This window comes from Peromyscus californicus, unplaced genomic scaffold (genome assembly GCF_007827085.1).
Source record: "Peromyscus californicus insignis strain IS unplaced genomic scaffold, ASM782708v3 Scaffold_4__1_contigs__length_199733344, whole genome shotgun sequence".
In the NCBI taxonomy this organism is placed as follows: domain Eukaryota; kingdom Metazoa; phylum Chordata; class Mammalia; order Rodentia; family Cricetidae; genus Peromyscus; species Peromyscus californicus.
Window position 1 is genome coordinate 129,406,268 of NW_026294562.1, and position 7,702 is coordinate 129,413,969.

Here is a 7,702-nt window from a genome sequence, read left to right on the forward strand (position 1 = left end):
GTTGGCCTGAACAACACAAAAGCATAAAGAGACGCTGTTTCAAAAACAAAATACTCTCACTATTACTGCAAAGGTGATCTTTAATGAGCTTGAAGGATTACCCAATCTGGTCACAAATCTTTGGGCTTCTTAGGATGTTCCCACATAATTGGGCCACATCGATGCTATCATTATTGTAGGTCCAAGCACTTAGGGGGTGGGTCCCAATTAATTACAGTTATCTTGTTTAAATTGCAGGGCTGTAACCCACCCCAAATAGTCGAACTGAGCCCATTGGGACTCAGGTGGTTAGGGTGCTATCCTCTACAACATAGGGACTGGTTAATATAAACAGGTTCAGGAGGATGTGACCAAGCCACTGGATGGGAAATCAGTGGCCCAGTTGGTTTCTTCCTTGCCTGGTGTTACCTGTATGGATTAAATTGCCAGACACAAAGCATTTTAAAGCCACCAGAATTGTGCCATTGGCTCTGGTGTTGGGCCACACTTGCTCTTGGTGAGGAGACAGCACAAGCTGCGTAAGTCCAGGCCTGGACACCAGAGGGTTAGGCTGCCCCATGTGGCCAACATGGCAACAAGCTTCTGCCACCTGTATCCTGCTTGTTTTGTTATTGTTGTTGTTTTTGTTTGTTTATTTTTGCCAAAGGTAACCCGAAAACAATTGAGTCAAAAGTAAAACAGGAACTTACTTTGGTTCCTCAACTTTTCTTCAATTTTCCTTTTTTGTTTCATTTTATTTTTATTTCAAGCAGCCAAATTTATCATCCCCTTCTCTGAAAGCCATGGGCATGACTCCCAAACACAGCCTCAAGAGTCCATGATACTTTGGTGACTCAATTTTCCCTTCTGTAGATTCCCTAAAAATCTGCCCCAAAGTATCAACATAGAGCTACCTCTCTCTAGATTCTACCCCCCCCCCCCATGTTTCTTACTCTTGACATTGAGAATTGCACTCCTGTTCTTTCGTATCTTATCACTGCCCCTCTCTCAGGAGTGTTTCCTCATCTGACCAATGAGAGTTCATCAAAGCCAGTGTCTAAGGTCCCTATGCCTGTCTCTAGTCAGTTGCCACTTTGCTGAGTCCTTGGCATGGCTCCAGAGCTTTGGACCTGACTGGGGCAGTGAGGGAATGAAGTATAATACCAGCATGTTAGACAGATACACAAAAAAGTTATGGTTGGGTGGACTGGGCTCTTGGCTGCAGAAACCCAAGTCATCAACACACACCCACTCAGGGCTTTCTCCATGCCATACGATAAATAATGCTTGAAATTTTTGATTAAAAAAATAGAAATGTAAGCAATATAGAAAACCGTGGGAAGCCCAAGAAGTTGTGAGTGAGTGAATGTGTACGGTTTGTTCCTTGTGAACGTGTATTTTTGATATGGGTATGGCAATGTCAAGGAGCCACAGCCTCAGACCCAGAGGAAAAGACGAAGCACTTTCTTACAGGCTGTGTGTGAATGTGGACAGTGTTAGGATACTGCCCTCACTCTTCCAGGTTCTGACGTCTTACGTCATCAGTGGGTATGGGTGACTGCGTACTGCCGCATGGTCATGCAATTCCCACCTTAAAAAAAGCAGGACGCAGACCCCCACCCTCTCTTTCTGTTTCAGCTCTGCTCTGCTCCACTCCCTCCCCCATCTTTCTCTCTCACCAGGTCTGGTCCCCTTCCCCACACCCATTTTCCCTCTTAATAAAGCTCTAAAAACTAACATTGGGTTCTGCTGTGGCCAGTGACTTTTCCGACGACCAACCAGGGCCATTTTACCCTTAGACACTATCTATTTATTTTTGTATTGCTGTACATGAAGTAGCTCTTTACAAAGCAAAAGTTGAAGGTACTTGAACAAAAGAAAGCTCTTTCCTCCGGTTAGCAAATCAGAAGCCATTTCCATTCATTTCCCTAATAGAAGGGAGAATTAAGTTCCTTGGAAAAGCAAAGCAAAACAAAACAAAACAAAACAGAAAAACCACAAAGTGCTCTCATTTCTGGGGTGAACCAGTATTAAGCCTTCTGATCTTGGAAATAAATGAAATGGTCTCAGTTGTAGAAAAGTCACCAGTCAGAAGAGCAAACTTAGGGTTCAGATCAGTTTTCTAAATCATTCTTAAAACACGAAAAAAGTTTATTAAGCCATGGAGGTGTTACTCTGTCAGTACGACAGAGAAAATACTTGTTCAGAAAGATGCAAAACTTAGAAGAAACTTTATGCTTACAGGTGTGTGCCATCCGAGGGAAGCTGGACCCTTTCATCAGTGAAATTTGTTCTTTGGTGCATTCATACTTGTCATATGTAGTGCATATATACTGCATTCTCGTCACTCACAACACCCACCGTCTCTTATCTCCCTCTTGCCTTGTCAACCTGCTTCTTTCCTGTAGGTCGCTTTCACTTGCTCATGTCATTGTGTGTGTGTGTGTGTGTGTGTGTGTGTGTGTGTGTGTGTGTGTGTGAGAGAGAGAGAGAGAGAGAGAGAGAGAGAGAGAGAGAGAGAGAGAGAGAGAGAGAGAATCACTGCATCAAAGCAGGGCTGTCTATGAGATCACGGATATAGAACTATCCCATGAAGCCCAGTAGACTCACCAATGGTACACATCTGAAGATAATGACTCCTCCCTCCCTAGAGCCCTTCATAATATTTCATCAAGGAGGGGTAACCCATAATCCCCTCCCCCACCTGTGACTGGCTGCTGGCAGGTCCAGTCTTAGTCTTATACAGCCCCAGTGCACACAAGGTAATTAATGTTTGTAGTATGTCATTCCCCGAAGACTGCATTTTGTCTCCTTTCTCTGTATTTTCTGACTCTTACATTCTTTCCACCCCTTCTTCTGTGATAGCCCCTGAGCTATAGAGGGGATGGTATAGATATCCTGTTTAGCACTGCTCATTCACCACCCCCATACATGCACAAACTCCTTTTAGCACCTTACACAGTCAAGTATTCCTGCATTTGCTGTGCTGCTGTTTGTTTTAAAGAGGTGCTTCTCTGGTTAATGTTTAGAGTGGCTTTGTCTGTCAGTATAGACAGAAATGTGGAGAAGGCAGTGTGACACTACGCTGATTTATTTAAACAATGGTAGTAAGTCTTCCTGTGACCTATCACATCCATAGTCATTGGTCTTTTAATGGGTTTTACTACCAGAGTTGCAATCACTCCTGTTCAGGGACCTCAAGTCTAATCAGAGAGTGTTTGGTGGTCCCCATAACCATCATGCCACTGTTGCAGCTTTAGGCACATCCTACTGGGTGTGCTGATTTTGTATTGCATAGATATCACAACTGGATAAGATCACAGATGGAACGTTCTTTCTGTTGCTTAATGTTCTAATAGGGTGATGGGAATACAATCGGAAGATCTGGCAAGTTCTCTCCTTACATAAGGAATCTGTTTTTCATAGTGGCGATAATTATATAATTGTTAATATAAAATTCATTGTATTACATATTGTAAAGGGTATATTTTATGGTATACAAATTACATCTCCAGAAAACTACTTTATAAAATTCCATGACTAAATTTAATGGTGAATTAAAAACAGGTAAAATTTATAGAAATTTTGATATGCAAAATGAGAATACAAAATCACAGAGAAATTCAAAATAAAGGAGAGCTAGAAGGGTAAGGAAAGACATAAAGTATCGTGATAGTTTTACATGAAAACTTGACTTAATTGAGGAATATTTAGATAGCAGGTGAAGAACAGACTCTGTGTGTGAATGCATGTGAGCTGAACAGAATGGGGAAGATCTGTTCTTGTTGTGGACAGGCACTATTCAATAATCTGGAAGCCCGAAGAGACTAAAATGACAGAAGAAACTTCAGTTAGAGAAGCAGGGAGGCTAAGGACAGTGTCACCTCTCCAGCCCTCCAAATACAATCCTCCAGTTTCATCCCCACCTCTGCCACAGCCCATCTGCTGCAGCCTCCCTTCCTTCCCTCACCCATCTCCAGTGGATCCCATAGACCTTCTGCTCCTAACCACTCCCATTGCTTTATCCCAGCCCTCAACTCCAGCAGTCACTCCTCTGGAACTCACAGGCCACTCCTGCCAGGGAAGCAGGTAGGCTAACTGCTGATGTCAGCTCTCCCTTCTTTCTCCCAAGTCCAATTCCCTGCAGCGCCCCACCCTCACCCCCTCAGCTCTGTTGGATCTCACAGATCTTCCCATCCTTACATTCCTTTCCCTACTCATTACTCTGTCCCTCCCCACACTGACAGCAGTCACTCCCTGTAAACACACAAGCCACTCTAGCCAGGGAAGCAGGTAGGCTTACTACAGATCTTCAGGTCTTCAGATCCTCGAAAACTCCTAGTCTCATCCCCAGCTCTGTAGCAGACCACCTGTTGCAGCCCCGCTTCCTCTAGACCCCCATCTGTAGTGGATCACACAGACCTTCCCCTCCAAACTTTTCTCCCTCCACTCATTACTTGATTCCAGGCCCCAACCCCAGCCCCAGCAGGTGCTCCCTGGGAACCCAGCCAGCAAAGCAGGTAGCCTAACAGGCCTTCACCTCTCCCTCCATTACCCCAAGTCTCTTCAACAGCTCTGTAGCAGACCACATGCTGTAGCCTCTCCTCACTCTTTGTCTCAACTCCCAGGTGAATAAGCAGATCGTGGTGGAATATCCTGCTTTCCTCCCTCATGTGGATCCCTCTGCTCTCCACTCCAGCACAACCTTAATCCTAAGAGTCAATTCCTAAAACCCAGAAACAAATTTTACTTGGAACCCCCAGTGGCTATACCTATTGCAGAAGATTTTCCTACAGGCAACACATAGCCACCACACTCTCCTAAGAACAGAGAGGAAACAGAAACCAAACATCCATCCAACAAAGACAAGACCAGATATGAGCACCTAGAATTATAATTATCCCATTCTCAGATGCCTAGACAGCAGTGGAAAAAGACAATCAATAACAAAGACAATTTGTCTCCACTAGAATCCATCAATCCTACAGCAGCAGAACCTGAATATTTCAACATAATTGAAGTACAAATGAAAGACCTTGAAACAGCCTTTATGCATATGCATATAGAGGTCTCTAAAGAGGAAATGAATACATCCCTTAAAAATCTATGAAAACACAAAGAAACAGTGGAAGGAAATGAATAAAACCATTCAAGACCTGAAAGTGGAAATAGAATTAATGAAGAAAACCCAAACTGAGGGAACTTTGGAAATGGAAAATTTAGGAACTCTAACAGGAACCACAGAGACAGGGAGACAGGTGTCACCAACAGAATACAAGAGACTAAAGAGAGAATCTCACGTGTTAAAGATGCAATAGAAGAAATGGATACTTCAGTCAAAAAACATGGAAAACAAAAACAAAACAAAACAAATAACAACAACAACAAAAAAAAAACCTCCTGTTACCAAAAGACCAAATCTAAGATTAATAGGAATAGAGGAAGGAGAAGAAACACAAGTCAAAAGCACAAAATATATTTTCAGCAAAATCACAAAAGAAAATTTCCTTAACCTAAAGAAGAAGATGCCTATCAGGGTACAGAAATTATACAGAACATCAAATAGACTAGAACAGAAAAGGAAGTCCCCTTGCCACACAATAATCAAAGCATTAACCATACAGAACAAAGAAAGAATATCAAAAGCTTCAAGGGAAAAAAAAGTAACATATAAAGGCAGACCTATTAGAATTATACCTGACTTCTCAATGGAGACTCTGAAAGTCAAAAGAGTCTGGACAGATATGCTGCAGACTCTAAGAGACCATAAATGCCAGCCTAATTTACTATACCCAGCAAAATTTTCAATCACCATAGATGGAGAAGAGAAAACATTCCATGATAAAAATGAAATTTAGGCACTATCTATCTACAAATCCAGCCCAACAGAAGGTGCTGGAAGGTAAACTCCAACCTAAATATGTTAACTATATCTAAGAAAACACAGGGAATGAATAATTCCAGACCAGTAAAGTCAAAAAAAAGGAAACACACACACACACACACACACACACACACACACACACACACACACACACACACACACACAACGACCGTCACCACCAACAAAATAACAGGAATTAGCAATAATTGGTTTTTTTTATATCTCTTGCAATGAATGGTCTTAATTCCCTAATATAAAGACATAGACTAGCAGAATATATACAAAAAAAGGATCCATCTTTTTGCTGCATCCAAGAAACATACCTTAACATCAAAGATAAACTTCTCATTATTGTAAAGGGTTGGAAAAAATATTACAAGCAAATAGATCTAAAAAGCAAGCTGGTGTAGTCATATCTGACAAAAATAGACTTCTAGTGGATACTAATCAGAAGAAATAGGGAAGGACACTACATACTCATCAAAGCAAGCAGAAAAAAAAAAAAATCCACCAGGAGGATTCCTAGTATCTATGCCCCCAGTTTTTAAAAGAAACACTTCGAAAGATTAAATCACATATTGACCCTTTCACTCTGATAGTGGGAGACTTCAACACCCAACTCTCACCAATAGATAGGTCATCCAGACAAAAACTACACTGAGAAATGTTGGAGCTAACTAAAGTTATAAGCCAAATGGACCTAACAGATATTTACAGAACATTTCACCTAAACACAAAAGAATATACGTTTTTCTCAGTACGTCATGGAACTTTCTCCAAAACTGACCACACACTTGGTCACAAAGCAAGTCTCAACAGATACAAGAAAACTGAAATGACACACTGTATCCTAGCTGACCACCATGAATTAAATCTAGGTAACAACAACAACAGAAACAATAGAAAGCATACAAACTCACAGAAACCCAACAACTCTCTAATGAATGAAAACTGAGTCAAAAGAGAAATTAATAAAAAATTAAACACTCTCTAGAATTGAATATAAATGAATACACAACAACTCAGGCTTACAGGACACAATGTGAAGGCTGTTCTAAAAGCAAGTTCATAGCATTAAGTGGCCACACACAAAAAAAATTTAGAAAGATCTCAAACTAGCAACTTAACAGAACATCTGAAAGTTCTAGAAAAAAAAGGAGAAAAAAATCACATCTAAAAGGAGTATATGGCTAGAAATAATCAAACTAAGGTCTGAAATCAACACAGTAGAAGAAAAACAAACAATACAAAGAATCAATGAAACAAAGAATTGGTTCTTTGAGAAAATCATAAGATTGACAAATCCTTATCCAGATTAACTAAAAGATATATAGAGAAAATCCAAATTAACAAAGTTAGAAATGAAAAGGGGGACATAACAACAGATACTGAGGAAATCCAGAAAACTTTAAGAATATACTCTAAAAACCTATACTCTACCATATTGGAAAATCTAAAAGAAATGGATCATTTTCTCAATACATACCATTTACCAAAGTTAGATTGAGCTCAGATAAGCAATTTAAACAGTGCTATAACCCCTAGTGAAATAGAGACAATAATTAAACATCTCCCGAACAAAAAAAGCCTAAGGCCAGATGGTTTTAGCACTGAATTCTGCCAGACTTTCAAAGGAGAGGTCATGCCATTACTCCCCAAATTATTTCACAAAATAGAACCAAAAGGTACATTACCCAATTCATTTTATGAGGCCACAATTACCCTGATATACAAACCACATAAAGACCCAACAAAGACAGAGAATTGCAGACCAATTTCCCTTATGTAAATTGATGTAAAAATACTCAATAAATATTTACAAACCAAATCCAAGAACAC